The sequence below is a fragment of the Trematomus bernacchii genome, unplaced genomic scaffold (genome assembly GCF_902827165.1).
Source record: "Trematomus bernacchii unplaced genomic scaffold, fTreBer1.1, whole genome shotgun sequence".
Lineage (NCBI taxonomy): Eukaryota > Metazoa > Chordata > Actinopteri > Perciformes > Nototheniidae > Trematomus > Trematomus bernacchii.
In genome coordinates, this window is record NW_022987767.1 from 1,359,130 (window position 1) to 1,378,004 (window position 18,875).

Consider the following 18,875-nt stretch of genomic DNA (forward strand, 5'->3'; position numbering starts at 1 on the left):
GATTTATTAAAATGGTCAGTGATAAAAGGAACAATGGGGCTTAAGCGGGATGGTTAAGTGGTCCTAATTCACGACAGGAAGAGGGGCTCCACACCTCCAAGCAGAGGGGCCGAGGATGAATGCCCCGGCCACTTTACCATCAATTAGCAAACAAGCTCTGTCTGCTGGATTGTCTCTGAGACAAAAAAGCAGTCAAACAACACGGGGTTGATATGAGACAGTGAGGGGCTGGATACCTTTCCATTGTCCAGGGAGATAAGATAAGATACGATGGAACTTTATTGATCCCAATTTGGGAAATTGTTTGTGTTGCAGCAGCATAAAAAGACATGGCATTGTACAATACAAATTAAAAGACAAGAAATAAACAAGAAAGTAGAAAATATACATGTTGAATTTACAAATTAACAATAACAAGTGTTAAAGCAAGGTATACTATTTACATAAGTATGGGGCTTACTTTGGGATTGATTAAATTGACTAAATGATGCCGTAACATATGTATCGTGTACTTTGTGCCAGTAGAAAGCAGAAGAAACACAGATCAAGTGAGGAAATGTAAGGATATTGCGTGTATTTCTGAACGGGGATTACAAGCAGCTACTGTACACTGAATGTATTCCATGCTGAGCTCCTACTTTGCTTGATAAATATTTTGAGATTAAAAGCAGCGGCCTTACAGATGTTCGGGCAGACATGCACGACAAGCGTATGTTTTTCGTGTTAAGAGGATACGTTTAATTCAACTAGAGAATAATTATTGAAAATACTAGGCTGCAATCCTAATCTGGGGTCCAATCAAAGCATGAGCCTTAGTCAGATTACATTTATATCCTCCCCACATTTCCATCTGCTGCAAGACATCTCCAAAGAAATACACATTTTCTTTGGAGGAGAAAACAACGGAATTAGAGGCTGGCCTGCAGCGGTCTTAACGTCAGTGTTTACCAAATCAGTCTGGATTAAAAACAAGGCTCTTGTCCTGGCAAAGGAGGAAGTCTGCACAAAAGGACAGAGCAGCACGGCATTCCTAAAGTTCCTTGACCCAGACTGTTACACACACACACACACACAAACACACACACACAAACACGCTCCAACATTACCAAGCCTATGACTTTATGTGCAATCAGCTTTTATATTGCTTGGGTGCATTTTTAAATCCGGAGCAGCACATTTGGGCTCCGAATCGACAAAAGGATTAATCAACGGGATGTTAAAATTAGTGACATCATCATATGGCTTCATGTTCATATGGAAAGTTTTGTCAAAGACAGTAGACACAGATAATATCACCTGTTTTGTTCACCTTCTCCATCCTGTTGGTGTTTTTTCTTTGAGGCATACATGTGAAGCCTTTAGTGAGGCCTGGTCACAGAATAATTATCCTTTTTTTTTAATATAATTATCGAATTTTCCCCTCAAAATGTGTTGCTCAACTGTGAACTTTGACACACAATGGCCGAGAGATCTCTGGAAGATATTGTAGTTTATTGGCTAACACTTTTATTTAACCCATGCTGTTGGAGTACCACTGCTTTACATAATAAGCATGTATTTGCAGACAGTTCAGATGCTGCAGTTGATGGTAAAATATATCTTCCTTATATAAACTGTGTGAACTTGCTGCCTTGTTAGCAACCCAGCTAACTAGCTTGGAGATCTTTAGCCTCCCCTTTACTAACATTTTAATAAAAAGGATCTGTCCTAAGAGCAAAATATCAGGGAGCTCAAAACTGGGTCTACCTTTTGCCCAGATAGCATTTGAGCGGCTAGTGTGGCTACATTTCACAGTGTCATTATTTGTTATGTTTTATGTGACTGGCCATTTAGGGAGCAGCTACAAAAACTAAAAAAAGGACTTGATAGCGCCATCACTCATGCTCTGTGATGAATAAAATATGAAATCAATAATGAAAGATTTTCCTAGAGACAAAATGTGTTTTCAGCAACAACCACGAAACAAATGAACAGATGGTTCGATGTTAATTTCTGAGGTATGAGATTAAGTGATTGTAGATCTCCACACAGATGCAGACAGATGTGATTACCGTGGTCTTCAGCCTTCTCTTATTACACAGTGGTCAAAACAATACAAATCTGAAACGCTGTTGTTGTGAAGTATACTTACCCAGCAGGCAGTGTTTTCAGCACAATGTGTTTGGCTGTCAGTTCTCTTCTGGAGAGTGACAGCTCATGGCAGCAGGCTGCTATTACCTCCTTCTCTCTGACACCAGAAATGACACCCTGTGGCATTTTGGGGATTCGATGACACAGTTACACATGTTCACATATGTCTGAGGGAATTAAGACATATGTGTCACTCTGCTATCTTTCTCTGGTCAATTTCATACTTGGCCTCTTATAAATGATGGCCCTGTCTGACACAGCATGATGCATTTCACACTTTAGATTATTTCGTAACTCGCTTTGCGTTTCCTACTTTTACATCCCAATATATCAACCAGTCCACTCATCCACTGTCTCCGCCTCGATTTTTTAAGCCCCTCTTTTTTAATGACCGTGACCAATTGGATATGTTCTGTTGGCAACCGTTGCTCTTCTCGTACACTGGGCCATTGTGAAGAAGAAGCAAAAAAAAAAAAACTAGAAGGGCCTCTGGATTTTTAACTTGTGTGTGACAGTCTGTCAATATGTTTCATGTGACTCTCTGGTGCACACTGCATGATGTGTGTGATTAGTAGTGTCTGTATGTATGTATTTGTACATGTATACTTGTAGTGGAAGTAGAGGTGTAAATATGTTTGGATGCATTATGTAAAAATTATACAAAATCAGATTGGGCCACATTTATACTAAACCACAAATCTAACCCAAATCATGCATGTTCTTTGATATCTATACCTGCTTCAAAGAATCCATAACATTCCTGATTTTAAATGAAATTTCGTATTTTGAGTCCACTGCTGACAGAAATCTTAAGTCAAGCAATATGCAATATTAACAGCGGTATTATTAAATACTAAATATTTGATATGCAGTTATAGTTGCAAGTATCCAAGTGGAGCAGTCAAGGCAACTAAAGACAATGCTAGTGTTAGCACAATGCTACATCAAAAGCACACGTGCAGTTATAAATGCGTCAGTATATTTCAGTTGCTTATTACAAAAATCTGTTTTTTTTTTTTGTTAGAATTTGCTTTTGCACACCTGTTTTGTCAATTGACTGGCCTCATTGAAATGGATAATAGAGCTGCTTACTTTTCAGGCAGAGTAGATTTACTTGCAGGGACATGCAATCATACTGTGGAAATGAAATTTAAAATGTCAACCTATAGGATCCCACTTAGAAGTAGCCCCAAAAAAAGCCAGTGCATCAAAACATTTTCCAAATTATTATTCGAAAAATCCTCATTAATCCAAAATGTGATTTATTTGAATACCACTTATTTAAAGTAAGGATTAAATGAAAAAAATCTCAATGACGGCAACATTTGACTGTACTATGACTGTGAATTTAGATACCTCGTCTCATTGGGAGAGCTCCCCCCCCCCCCCCCCCCCCCCCCCCCCCCCCCCCCCCCCCCCCCCCCCTCTCTGTGTTTACATGTTGGTGTCTTTAGGGTTGCATCTCCAGGAGGGTTTGTCAATCAATACTATTCTTTTTTTTTGAGATACTGCGATTGACTTCGGATGTGCAGCCATGTACAAGAGCGCAGGGAATTCATGTACAATAAAATCACTCACTAATTAGATCCATGAAATGTTCCAAGAAAATCTAATTGAATTGCACATTTTAAAGACTGCCTCCATTTATCAGTGGTCATGGATGAACATGCAGCGCTTTCAGACAAAAATCCAGTACAACTATTTAGTGAATGTAAGGACTGATATTGACTTACATTGGTACACACAAGTGTGCTGAAATAAAGCCAGAGGTGCAGATCATAAATGAGAGGAAGTATCATAATCTCTCATTACATCATTCATGGAGGTTATTGCAAAGACATAAACCACCGCTGCAGGAAATGACTTAACAACTGTCATAAAAGTCAGTTGAATACTTTTCAGCCCCCAAACCACCTTTTTCCGATCGATATGTTGAAACTACAAGCAGCTTTGTGGTTTCTCTGTTCAAAAATGTACCTGCAGATTTCATTAGTTGTTGTGGCAGGATATTGTTGCTTTTACTGATAAAATACAAATCTGCAAAATAATCCACATCATTATTCAATAAAACCTTCTTCTCCTTCACAGGTCGACTGATACTCAAGTGACTGAATTTCAAGAATGGCTTCTCCACGGTTCATTTTGAGGCAAATTCCCCTCAGCTCCAGACGGGTCCTCTTTGAAGATAAAAGACCTGTAAATCTGCGGACAATGGCACAATGGATCAAACGCAATATGTGCGGTCAAGAATATCAGCAGCGGTTATGGGTAAGCCTTTTATCCACTTCTCAAGGAACCCCTCAAATAATTGTCTTCTAGTTTTGCCTGAGATGCCTTTTCCCCCCCTGTGCGGACCCACTGAGGGCCATCCTGAGGTCATGTTTCTGGTGATGTGCATTACTTTGAGAAAAGCCATTTTATCAACTAAAACAGACTCTCTGGACCTCCCTCTCAGTTGTGTCCCAATTATCTCAGTGAATCGTACAGCAGGTATCCAAATGTCAAGCGTCCTCCATGTATTTCTCCGTGGAGTAGATTGGGTAATTAGTACCTGTGGGATGTGTCAGTGTGATTAGAGGATAAGCATGGCTCCTTCCTTCATAACGGCTGTGTGTTCACGATGTTCAGACGGGGGTTTTTGTTCCACAGAGCCCCTGAATCAGACGTTACAGCGGTGTCAGCGGTGTGCCGGTATGGAGGGCCGGGGCAGGTGGGGTATTGAGGGAGGGTCTTAGTGTTCTCAACAGCCCTGAGAGTTACATTCCCACAATTGGTCCAACAAAAAGTGAGTTTTCACACAAGTTTGGAAGCACTCTGTGATGTGAATGCAAGTGCAATGAATCAGACACGGTGTATATAGCTGACACTCTTTGTTAACAAGCTAAATGGAGAGTAAACAAGAGGACCAATACTGTTGAAGGTCTCTTGATGCGTCCCAGAAATCAATTCTGTGGCCTTTTGGTTGCTACAGGGTGTTGCTTTTCTACAGTCAAGTTAGTCATTTTGTATTGTGCAGATAATACCTACTGTAGGAAGGTTATTATGTACCAAGTTTTTAAAAAAGGTCAATAAATTGAGTTATTGCAAGCAACAACATTTGAATCCTTACAGCCACATGTTTAGGTAATGGTACAATAGGAACAATGTTTTGAGATTAAGTGTGCGTATGTAATAATGCTGAAAGTTGCAGTACTAAGTGCAACCACAATTTAAGTTTGTGTGAATAAATTGGAACCAGATATGAATGAAGTGGAAGTCATATGGTCAAGCACAATCATAAACCCTTTTTCCCCACGTTAGCTTTGTTGAAGATCACAGGGTTACCTGCATTTTCTTTTTTTTCTGTCCTGACATCACTTCATGCTGCTATAGAGAGGCGAAGTCCCTCCCCTTCCGGTTGAGCTCCATGGGACCTTATTTCGGAAAAAGTATGTATTAAAGTCAATGGAGAGAGAAAGATTATCTTCCGATCCCGTTTGAATTGTGCCACGAATTACACATATGATGTTTGTCAATTTAAAAGATAATTGTGCAAGTCAAACAAATAAAAATGTGTCGTAAAACTGTGAAGTAACACTTTTCTTTGTGTGAAACCGCTCAATGAACTACATCTCCCGTCTCGCACCACAGACCAAGACGGCCGTGATGTTGGCACATTTCACTTCTTTCTTTCAGAATGAGGCGAAAAGTATTAAAAGAGGTGAAAATCACTCCAAGTCTGGGCATGTTGAGAGCTGTACATACACACAAGGGGAGTTAGTCGGTTCCGTAAGAGCCAGCATGCGGGACCGGGATTCTGGGATTTGTAGTCTTTCTAGTTGCGTATTTTTCATAGTCTTGTATTTCAACAGTTTTACGACAAACTGTGACTTTTTTTACATGGAAATTATTTTTTAAGATTGACAAACATCACATGTGTAATTCGTGGCACAATTCAAACGGGATGGAAAGATAATCTTTCTCTGCCCTTTGACTTCAATACATAATTTTTCCGAAATAAGGTCCCATGGGTCGGAAGTAGATGGGCGGGACTTCGCCTCTCTATGTCTCAAGCACTTTGTTTTCATTCTTCACATTTTGTCGCAACGCTACCCCCATTAAACAACATGCCTTCTGATGTGGCCATTCAGGAAGAATGAACTACTTATGTTCCAAGTATAATATGGCCTTAAGTTGTTCAGGTTAACCAGAGTATTCAGCCTTTTGAGCGTGAGTTGAGCCTCTTTTAAACTAAACCTACACTTTTATAAACAAGCTTAACTCACCAGGGTTCTTACGGTCATTAAAAACCTGGAAAAGTCATGGAAATTCTAAATGCTAATTCCAGGCCCTGGAAAAGTTATGGAAAACAATATTTTTCCCAAAGTTTTGGAAAAGTCATGGAAATGTAACTAAAGTTGCATCAAATATAATTTATATTTTATCTAATCGCCGAAATAGTAATACTATAATGATAATAAATACTGTATCGTATAGGAATGAAACGTAAAATGGCATTTAACTGACGAGGTATTTTGCTGGTGAGAGATTTTAGTAGCTTTAGCGTGTAGAAGCTACTAAGCCTACTATTTGATTTGTTTTAGATAGGCACAACATGTTTCATATGCAGACCTTATTTTCCTGTTCCATGTTCAAATAAACAATTTTCAGTGGTACCGCTGAGAAAGAGTACTTTTTTTGGTCATGGAAAATTAGGTAAAAGTCATGGAGAAGTCATTGAAAATCATTGGTGAAAAAGTGTATGAAAGTGTATGTAACTCACTCTTATCATTTCTGAAATTAAAAAGGGCATTAGAGAAGTTTACATACGATATCAGTCATTGGAGACACAAGAGAAACATGAAAAACAAACATCACTGTTTCTAAGATGTTGATTCATCACTAGACGACTTCTGATGAATCTTTTTTAGAGTGTTAATGTGTGGGTACAACAATTCATGTACCCATTACAGGTATTTATGTATCTCTATATTTTGACCAAACACTTACATTTGCTTTCATTCTTCTCTGTTTCAAGCTCCCGTAAATAAGAGCGGTAATAAAGCGACGCGGGGAAGCTGTGTGAAATCGACTGATGGGCCGCTCAGCTCAGTGTCTCTGTTTGATATAAGAGCTATTCTATGCAAAAGCACTCCCCGCTCGTTTCTCCCCCCTCCTCCCCCTTTGTCACTTAAAGAATGCTTGGCGCCTGTGGATTAATTAAAGTCTAAACATTAAATATTGATTGATGCATTATCAGTGGCTCACAGTCGCCTCCTCTCAGATTGATTTCCGCTGTGATTTATTGTCATATTTGCAGAGTCATTTCACTTGATAACAAAGAGAAATTGCTTGCAACCTTGGTACCCCCACCATTAGCCCCCCACATTGACTCGCTCCCTGGTACTTAGCCCTTCTTCCATCCCATCCGCCCTCCCTTTTGTCTTTTGTTTTCCCCTGTCTCTTTTTTTTGTGTGTCTTTTTCCTGTTTTTACTGACTTTTCCTCTTTCATCTTCCCTGCCATCCTCATGCCGTTAAACAATAAGTCTGCGCTGCCATTTCCTATTTGTTTGTAATGTGATGCGGCTGCACGGATGTGTTACTATAGAAGAACACGTGGATATGAAATATACATCTCAAAAATGTTAAATCACTTCTTAAGAAAAAGTAGAGCCTTGCATTCAAAGATTTATACAATTTCGGAAAAAATAACGTCGTTTTTGTCTCCCAATAATGTTAATATTCATCACATATATCAAGGTGCCAATCAAGGATAAACACCCAAATATGTTGAACTATGTGGAACCAATAAATCTCTTTGAAACAAAAGGTAGGTTTCTATTAAAAAAGGAATCCAAAACAGACTGGGGGATTTGTTTGTTACAGGTCTGCCCTCCAGTTGTCATGCCATTTCCATGTGCCAAACATAATTTACGATTTGACTCCTCAACCGTCAACTGTGAACTCTATTAATTTGTAGGGGGAAGTCTGATTTATAGGCTTATGAGCCCATGTATCCACATCATCATTTGTTAGCCAGATATTTGCTGCCAACTCCCTGGATGATGGCATCGTCCTATTTCTCCGGAGCGCACACGTTGTGGACACATACACAAAAACACACAGAGAGACGAATACAGCCATCCATGATAGATGGAATTATATATATTGAAGGGAAAAAAGGCCAAATATCTCTCCTTTTTCTGCTCAGGCTCTCATTAATTGGCTTTCTTTTGATGTATGAGCATTATCAGGTAATTATCTTTTAAATAATGTTACTGTTACTATCAAACTTTCTCTGGTATAGATGCTTTTCTTAGACCAGCTTTAGGGTCAAACATTACACCTCGCTTCCAGTTTGAGAGTCCTTTGCAGTCCCTCTTGTTAACACAATTTCAAAACAGAAAAATTCTTCTACTCAAATCAACTCATTATTTCCGGGGCTCCTGACAAATTGAATTTCCCTGATTGCAATTGGATTTGGTGACATTGAATTATGAGATATGTCCTAATTTGTGTGTGAGTGAGAGTGTATGTGCGTCGTAACAAAGCAGATCTTGTGGGTTTTAATTCTTAAGCCAGTGTTGGGACGAGGGATGCATGTCTTCCCAGGTCTCACACGGTATTGTATTGCCTGCTCAATTGCATTATCTCTCATGAGGAGATGGTGTGGGAAACAACGTGTTCCCAAACCAGGTGCTGAACGAAAACCACATGTGATGCGAGTAAACTTAACAAAAACAAAACAGTCTATAAATGTGTTGATTTGTAGATTTAAAAATGTCATTCCAGAAATGTTGATTTGATGCAGAATGTGTAAATACTTCATGTTAACATAAATATCATTAAATGGAGTAAATGTACCTCGTGTTTTTAAGGATTAATTACATTTTTGTTGCCTTGACGTTTTTAAATATACAGTTATTTATTTGTATTTCATCTGTAAAGGAATTTGAGCTTGGCTGCACATTGGCTCATCAGCCCTCCACTCTGCTTAATCAAGATAGCCCCTTCTGTGTTTGACATCCATAATCAGTACGCAGTGAGGGAAATTATTCAATTAACCCTCATTAACACTGTAATATTCTACAAACTACATGAAGATTAGACTGTTTCGAAGCGTGTTCACACACTCTACAAGCTCATCTATTGTCTGGGAGCGGTTAATTAAGGCTAAATTTGCTAATTGTTCATTTGTATTTTTCCTATTGGCCTGTCATGATGAATCACTGTGCCGTAATTCATCTTGCCCGATGTACTTCATCTCTGTCGTATAGGAGCTTGTGGTGCGGCTGAAGATGAAATGTTCATTGTTAGCATCATCCGTCACACTGTGGGAGCGGAGTGATGACACAGCTGAGATTTGCTTCAGCTTTACAGTACGAGGCCTCTCACCCCTAACGCCCGTTTCAACTGAACTGGGATTGTATTAATAATCACAATAAGTATTTCTCCTTTTCATACAGTAAGAACGATTATAACTGGGCACAGGCCTTCAACAACTGTGCAAATCTAAAGCACTAATGTAGTCAATGGTTCCCAACATGTTTTGTCTGATTTAGCCCTGCCGTTTTTGTTGACCTTATTTCCCTTCCCTTTAAATTGTTGATGAATGTATTATAAAAATTGATATTATTAGACAACTATTTCCACTGTTTGTCCATTACATTTAGCTAACTATTTCAGCGCTTGATCCAAGGCGTGAAGCTAAAATCTTATCTAGCTATATGTATAGTTTGTTTATTACGTTTAGCTGATTTTTTGTATTTTATCCATTATGTTAGCTAGTTTTCTTGCAGACATCCATGACGTTTAGCTAGTTATTTATGCAGTTTATCCGCTACGTTTAGCTACTTATCTAAAAAGTGTATCCGCTACGTTTAGCTAGTTTTTTTAACAGCGTGTGTTTTATGTTTAGCTAACTATTTCAGCTGTTTATTTATAACTTAAGCAAATTGTACCTGTTTATCAAATACATTTTGCTAGCAGTTTCAACAGTTGTTCCAATATGTTGGGCTTCTTCTTGTTTATCCAGTTATTTGCCCGTTATCCAAGAGCGCCTGACACATTCATCTACAGTTAAGTATACAGACTCTCTTTCTGATGTTTGATTATATTAGGACTTTCCGTAACGGTAAGATAACTATAACAACAGTTTGTCCCCTTGAATTTCGTTTAGCCAATCATTTTAACAATTTAATCTATCAACTAAGCTATCAACTACTTATTCAATACATTTGATTCTTTAGCTGTTATTTTCAGCTCAATTTATCTGCTTATTTGCTAGTTTTTACACATTGAATTGTAATCTATGGTGTTGGTATGTTTCATCTGACTGGTTATAACAGCTGGGAAGCTTACCATTAATTAAAAATGATATGAAGATTAGCCCTAGCCTAAAAAAGGTCATTGAGTAGCCTACCCCCAGTTCAGTCTGGATTAATTCATGTTGTCTGAAGTAACCCTGATTACAGGTTGCTAATGTAATAGTATAATCTAACAATACTGTGTGTCGTAATCTTCTTCTTCCCAGTGTGATGATATCCTGCCTCAACAATGGATAACACCCAGCAGCTGAAGATAGTCCTGTATGTTGCAGGAGTTTTCACAAAGGCCTCCTGTTGGATAAACAAATCCCAGCACCTTCTCTATTCTACGGTGAGGCGTTCAATACCCTCTCATCTCTCTCTCTTCTCTGCAGTCTCTCCCTGCTGCATGTATTGGCTTCAGCCTCTACCAATCGTCTTATTGATCCCAAATGAAACACTGAACTCATCAATACGGTCTTAATGCGAGTTTGTTGTTCAATCACTTGCCATTTAAATCACCCGGCTCAAGTCCTGCAAGCCATCCGTTTTCTGTCATACGCTGCACGTCTCACCAATTTGCTTTGTCATTTTGGGAGGAGTATGCAATTATCATAAATATCTCCCAGGGCGCACTTTGTCAACCCCGCAGTGCGATGCGATCATGCCTGCGAGCGTTGAAAAGGCTGCCCCTTTTTGTATCTCCTTTGTTACCTTTATCCTTGTATTGAAAAAAGGTGCTTTTCTCTTACCCCCAATACTTACGATGGCCTATTCTTACATCTTAAATGAGGTTTCATGAATGTCACAAATGAAGTCAAAGTGCAACCCCATTGATTAGGCTGGTAATTAAGATGTAAATGTGGTTGTGGGATGGTGAGCGATCGCACCTGCGATAATAGCAGAGTGCTGTTAGCATCACCAGGGGTCTGACTGCCATGCAGCGCGGCGCCTTATCAATGTTTGGAGTGATCTTCTCTTTAAGTGTAGGCTCCACTCCTAATTCATGCTGTTTGCTAGTGCTGTGCTGCCACTGGCTGATAGTGGGCTACAAGGCAACGACAATTTTCTCCATTGGGTGTGTGTCACTCAGGGAGAGGGGGCTCTTGTGTTAGCCACCTGGTTAAACAAAGGACCCCTGGAAGACGTTACAGTCCAAATGAGAATTACCTTGACTGCCAAGTGCAATGAATGTGGAGGAATTTGTCATGGTGACAAATTCACAACTCACATTGACGCTGACACACAAGGCCACCAGGACCTTCAGCTCTGTTTTAGAGGACAATGAGAGACATAGTTCAGAGGGGATTGAGCATATATGAAGCCCATGTGAAGAAGTAGATTCATGCATGCCACATTTTTTAAAACACTCTCGTGGAAAGGGATTTAATAATACCACAAGCCATTAAGGGAAGTTCCAGAGACAACTCTGCATTTACAGCGAGAAAAGCAAACATTCAATGACACGCTCACATACTGCATCCCTTTTTGTGTGGAGAGCAGATGTAAGTGTGTTGTGGATTTAGGTAGACCAGGCATGTGCAGCCGCTGGCAGTCCTTTAGGGTTTTGGCGCTCACACGTCGGTGTTAACAGTTAAGCTTCAGTGCCAGGTAGAGAATGAATGACACAGGGCAGGGTGGCACATCCTTGGAGATGTTTGTCAGGAGATGTCCCTCCCTTCTGCGTGTTTACACTCACAGGGGCCACACTTGGCTGTTAGCGGGGGAGAAAACTGGGAAAACAGCCGTCTTGTGAGAGCCAAGACTCTTACTGTGAATATTAAAGAGAGACAGAGAGGGGGAGAGAGGGAGAAAACCAGCTATCTGGACAAAACAAAGCTGGGTTTGGAGAGCCCGGAGCACATAATAAGCACGGCTCTTTCACTGCACACCCAGGGCACTCTGGAAAAGTGGGGAGGCCGCTGAATGGGAAAGGAAGTAATAAAAAAAGCAAACTTCTTTGAAAAGAGTCCTGTGTTTGTGTATGTGAGTCCATATGCATGCATGTGAGTGTTTGTGTGCAGCTGTCTGCCTGAATGATGAGTAGTCTACCTGTAGTCAACGTTGTTTTGACATACAACCTTAGCTTTTTGAATTATCCAATAGTGTAACATCATCAAAGACAGTGCATGGATCTTAGAGGCCTTGTGAGAAGGAAAGGAGATCCGTGCCGTGTCCCCCCGCCAGACATTTGGATGGGAGTTTAAAAAGCAGCGACTGGCCAGACGAAGAGAGTAGGTAGGAGGCAGAGTAAAAGGGCAGTGGAGTTTGATGACAGAGTCTGCTCGTCTTTCTGTCTGACCTGCGGCCTAAATGAGCTAAGAGAGCGAGAGAGCGACTGTTTCGTTTGATTATGCACACACACACACACACACACACACACATACACACACACACACACACACACATACACACACACATATACACACACACATATACACACACACATATACACACACACATACACACACACACATACACACACACACACACACACACACACATACACACACACACACACACACATACACACACACATATACACACACACATATACACACACACATATACACACACACATACACACACACACACATGCACACACACACACATATACACACACACATATACACACACATACACACACACACACACATATACACACACACATATACACACACACATACACACACACATGCACACACACACACATATATACACACACACACATTTACACACACACATACACACACACATGCACACACACACACATATATACACACACACACATTTACACACACACATAAGTACAGAAGTGTCTAGATTTTAAGCATTTTGCATAAATCCATGCATGACCGTGTCTAGATTCTTTGGGATTAAATGTCAAACTCAAAACATTAATACAGTATATGAGATTTTGAAAAAGTACATAACTGCTCTGATATCAAAACAGTTGCTACAAAAATGTTGACTTTTATATATTTCTGTAGCAAATATAGATAGCACTTTGTCACTCTTACTCTATTTGAAGCATAAGCATATAGTTGACTTATTACTGCGTTGTACTTGCACAATTGTGTCCCTTACACCATTATCTTGCACTATTGTTGTATTTCTTTAATGTCTTATATTGGGTGTTGCATTGTTAGAGCGGCATAGGACTTAAGATTTCCATAGCTAAAACGCTGTAGCTATTGTGCATATGACGGGGAAAAAAGGGTCTTTTAATACAAAATAAAAGCAAAAGGTTGAGACGGAGGAAGAGAAAAAGGAGAATTAGATAACGGGGGGGGGGGGGGTGAGTTGTGAGGAGAATGGAGGCATGAGAGACACATGGAAGTAAAGAAACCAGTCTGGTGGCAGCGCTTCAACTTCAGTGAGTTTACCCCCTGAAGGGTCTTTTCGCTAGTCATCAGGGACCTGACTTCCCTGACGTCCCGTATCCGACTAGACTCCTACAAGTGGGGTAAATAAAGAATGACAAGCCCCCCCCCCCCCCCCCTCCCCTTCACCCCCTCAACCCCCAGGCTGGTTTCACCCCTCTCCTCTCCAGTGCAGACATGGTGTGCAACAATTCAGCTTTAACTAAATAACGTCTCATTTCCTCTCTATTCGCCTTGTTGACAGATCTGCCAAATCTTTGTTGCGCAGACATTTTTATCCTCCATGTTTTATCATGTGGTCAGCTAAATAACACACTTAACAAAAACAGACACGCACATAGAGACTCCGTCTGACACGCACGCACACACACACACAAACACACGCACGCACACACACACAAAAACACACACACACACACACACAAACACACACACGCACTTAGAGCTCTCTTGTGTGGTCACAGGGAGCTGAAGTACGCACATGCAAACACACGAGAGGACCTCACATTGAGCCTGCAACACTATTCTTTCCAACAGAATGCTGATTTTTTAACCACCGTAACCTCATTGCAGTCTAATGTGTGTTTGTGCTTGTTTTAAAGAGCAGTTAAGAATATAAAGGTGTCAAATTCAGTTCTGTTTTCTTTATATGGAAGATAGAGGGGTGTAAAGGAAGCACAGGGCAAAGTGAATGATTTGCACGCTATCGTCCGGGCACTGAAATAGCATGTTTGAAAACACGGTGGGCCCAAGTGAATAGACCCTTTTCAAGCGGGATAATCAAAAAATCCACAAATATGTTGACATTTTTGGAGGAAAGCGTTAAAGGAACTGTGTGTTATGTAGGTATTTAAAACTATTTTGACTTTGTTTTGTTAGATGTATGATGTAAAAATGCATTGCTTCTTATTTCTAAAGCATGACAGAAAACAGACAAAAATGTAATACGTTTGTTTCCATTTCAATAATATGGAATGCAGAATATCAACTTGAATACAAAGAAATCACCTGAAAAAGTGATGAGATACTGAAATAGCACGTTAAAAACACGTCGTGCCCAAGTCAAGGTTCAAGGTTCTTTATTTGTCAAACCAACATAGCTACAGTGTAGTTATGTCGATAAGTTAGGTCATAGGCTTCTCCAACAGAGCAACACAAAACACAGATACACAGAAAAATATAGTGCAAGTAAATAGTAAATAATAAATACAAGAAGAAAATAGTTTGAAATAGTGAAATAAGAGTCTATATGCAAGTCATTGAAATATGATATATTAGGTAAATAGATAAATAATTTGTAAGTAGCAGCCAGATGAATATTGTGGATGTTGTTTCAACAGTTCAGGTGTTTTTCAGTCTTATTGCCTGTGGGATGAAACTGTCCCTTGGTCCTTTTCATGCGTAATACTCAAAGAATCCACTAATAAGTTTACATTTTTTGAGGAAAGAGTTAAAGGAACTGTGTATTACGTAGGTATTTAAAACTTTTTTGTGAAAAATAAATAAAGCTGCTGTTGTGGACGTAAACAATTACACGAAATGCATTGCTTTTTGTTTCTAAAGCATGACAGAAAACAGTCACAGGTTTGATGCCATTTCCATCATAAGGAATGCAGAATATCAACTTGAATACAAAGAAATCACCTGAAGAAGTGATGAGATACTGAATTTCAGGTGGCAGACAGCGAGTCTGGGGGTGTCATGGCGGCTCCGCCCGGCCCCCTCCCCTCCCTGTAGCTGCAGGCAGGTCAGGGACAAACTGGAGATCAATAGCTTGCGTTTGCCCATAGCAGTCCCATTTCTCAGGCGGGACACTGATGCTAACTATCAATAGTAATAAGGGGCTGTCTGAGACACAGTTAACTGCTGGCCAACCAACACAGCTGTCTGGCGGCAGTTGATAAACATCTTGTGACCAGAGTCGCTGCGAATAAACCACTTGATAGGTTTCAACTTCGTGGTTGTATTTACTGTAAGGACGTGTGTTTTTTTGATGTTTTACGTGGCTGTCTCTTCGCTCCGTGGTTACCTGCCTGCTGCTTTGTTGTGTGGTTACACAACTACAGACATCACGTGTGTATTCTTTACATTCTGTGTTTACGAGCCCGTGAAATAACGTAGGGATAATTCAATGTGTAATTTTTAGTTTTTGCTTCCAGGTTCTTAAAAATACATAAACACTCAGCTTTCGGGGTGATGTCTGTAATTTCTTCAAGATGTTTGCAGTGTTTGGTTCCTCTGTAACCTCCAGTCTTAGTGATGTGTATCAGTGTAATCCGGCTCCATTCTGCAAAACATCTAACGGCCTAAGCATCTCTCTTCGTCCAAATATCATTTGTCAATGTCATATGAAAGCAGAATGTGTTTTTCAAGAATCCGAAAAAAGCTAAAATAGAAGTCTTGGTGGTTGTCCAGTACCATGGCGTTTCCCGTTAATCCAACTCAAGCGAGCACGTTTAATCAGATACAATCAAGAGAATTTGTATCATAACAATTGGAGAATTTCATGATTGCAAGTATCTATTTAGAAAGAAGTAGTCGGTGCAGAGTAACGAGAAACAGACATGAAGTCTGAAGAAAAGTCTGAAGAATAAAAAATCTAGATATATTTATTCTAGAACTATGTTTATATATCGAGTTTCTTTAATTGTATACTTCACCATTTCAAATTACTGACGTGGCATGTGTTCCTAACTGTGCATTGTTTGTCCTGGTTTGACACAAATCATCACCCAAATATGGGTTACACCTCTAAAGCCAACGTGTGTGTGACATTTATGATTAATAGACTTCATTTGCACAGAAATTCAACCTTATTATCAAGCTCAAAATGGCACACAAAAAAAGGACTATAGTTCAGATAAGAAAAACATATTTTGATGGAATATCACAGACTGGTATTCATCAAAGTTTAGTCAGGATTCTGTTTTGAAACCATTTTTAGTGGCAGCATATAATAGCACTAGATGCTATACATTAAAATGAAACACATAATTCAATACATGTAGTGATCATTATTGTTTCTTGTGAACAATGTATGAAACCATGCATGTTATTTGTGTGGGAATAAGATAGAATAACCTCGTATTCGGACATAAAATCATCAAGAAAAGGGTGTTTTACACAAAGCTGATTAATCATCATTTCAAAATGAACAGTTACTTCTATTATCTTTGTTACACTTATTATAATTCACCAAACTAACGGCTTCTTTTCCAAAAGTGGTTGTGTATTTCTGAGTGAGTGCACACCGCCTGAGCTGTCTGGTTTCCAGTTACACACTCAGGACACTGCTGCCTCTCTCACTAATAACTGTGAGGACGAGACTCTTAGTCAGGGATCCTTTGGCAGACATCTCCTTACACTTGTACACTTGTACCTGAGCTGACACACACACACACAGTCACTCAGAGTAGGCAGAGTGTGTGTTTCACAGCTGACCCTAACTCACACACACACTGCACGGACATGGTGAGTGTGACCTCCAGCACCTCAGTGACACCCTCGAATGTTTGCTTGTTTTCCCTCAAACAAGTCGGGATTGAAAGGCGGTGTCTGTAACTGCAGCTGAGATAATGTAAAAACAAACACGGCCCATTGATATCGGGTGATGCTGCAGGAAGATGTCAGGGGGCACAATGGGGGGAGACAATCTGCGGGACAAGTGGTGGCAGGGCTGCAGGGGGGACAATAGAGAGGGTTTGATCTCTTAATTAATGGAGGCTATTCCCCGCTGCTGCAGGTACTGAATTCTAATGCAGGCCATTTTTCAAACGGGTATCTTTAGTGGCAACACTGAGCTCTAAATGCTGCTTCTGGTCATCTGGAAGACAAAGCAATTTCAGTGTAATCAGAAATATTGATAGTTTCTGTTACATGTCTTTAGAAACTTGAGTTAATTTGATCCTATACATGAATAAAAACATTCCAAAAGTTGAATAAATTAGAGTTACTATAAAAATAATTCTGAAATACAAATGCACTAAGATTAATTTCTATTTAAAATGGACACTTCGTACAAAGCTGTGTCATTAAGATGCATACAGCAACAGCATGTGTGACTTGATACAAGGACAATGTAGGCCTATTTCTTTATTTCTTTGAGCATGAGGCCAGCTTACAACAATCCCTTTAATCAAGCTCCTAATCCCTCTGCAAGACGTCAGCATGCCATGAATAAGGCCAAGCACTTCTTGATATTTGTGTTGGAAACGATGGGGGTCAAACGCTTGTGCATTTACTGAAAAACAAAAATAAGGCTTAGCATATAGAGAAAATAATTATAGTCTGGCATTAATATACATGTATGTGTATTTATTTAATTACATGCATTTAAATATGTGATAGCTGACATAATTGTACTGTTTTTCTTATTAAAATGCAGGGTTTCCCCTTATTTCTATATTCATAACTTGTGATTTGTATACTTTTTATTAAAGGGCCTTAAATTATATTACATATGAATAATTATCCATAAATTACCATATAAAACACATAATGATGGTGTGCATTAATATCAAAACTGCCCTTTCAATTAAATATATTCTGTTGTCTATAACCTTTACACGAAACCTCGTTATGTTTTGCCTGTTTTCACATATTTACACACACACACACACACACACACACACACACCACACACACACACACACACACACACACACACACACACACACACACACACACACACGCAGAGAGAGACATACACACACACACACACACAGCTGACCTAGATGAAGGCCTGATGCAGCTAGTTGTAATTCTTTAGGCATCGCGTCGTGCAGGACCGTGAATAGAAAGCCACCACGTGTTGAATGCGCGTGTCACACAGAGGGTCTCGCGCTCAGAAATACTAAGGGCTCCGGTTTGGGAGATTCTCCTCGCAACTATCACATTATGCGGTCAAACGCGCAGTGTTTGTGCGCTGTATGATCCATCATGGCATGTCAGTGATAATAGTGAGGGATGGCACCCGGGCCGCACCTTCTGTCATGTGTTGCGCACAGCATTGATTGCGCACAACGGACAAATGCGCAGTTTTTATGCGCAAAAGGCTCCTGTCCTTTCACTCTATAG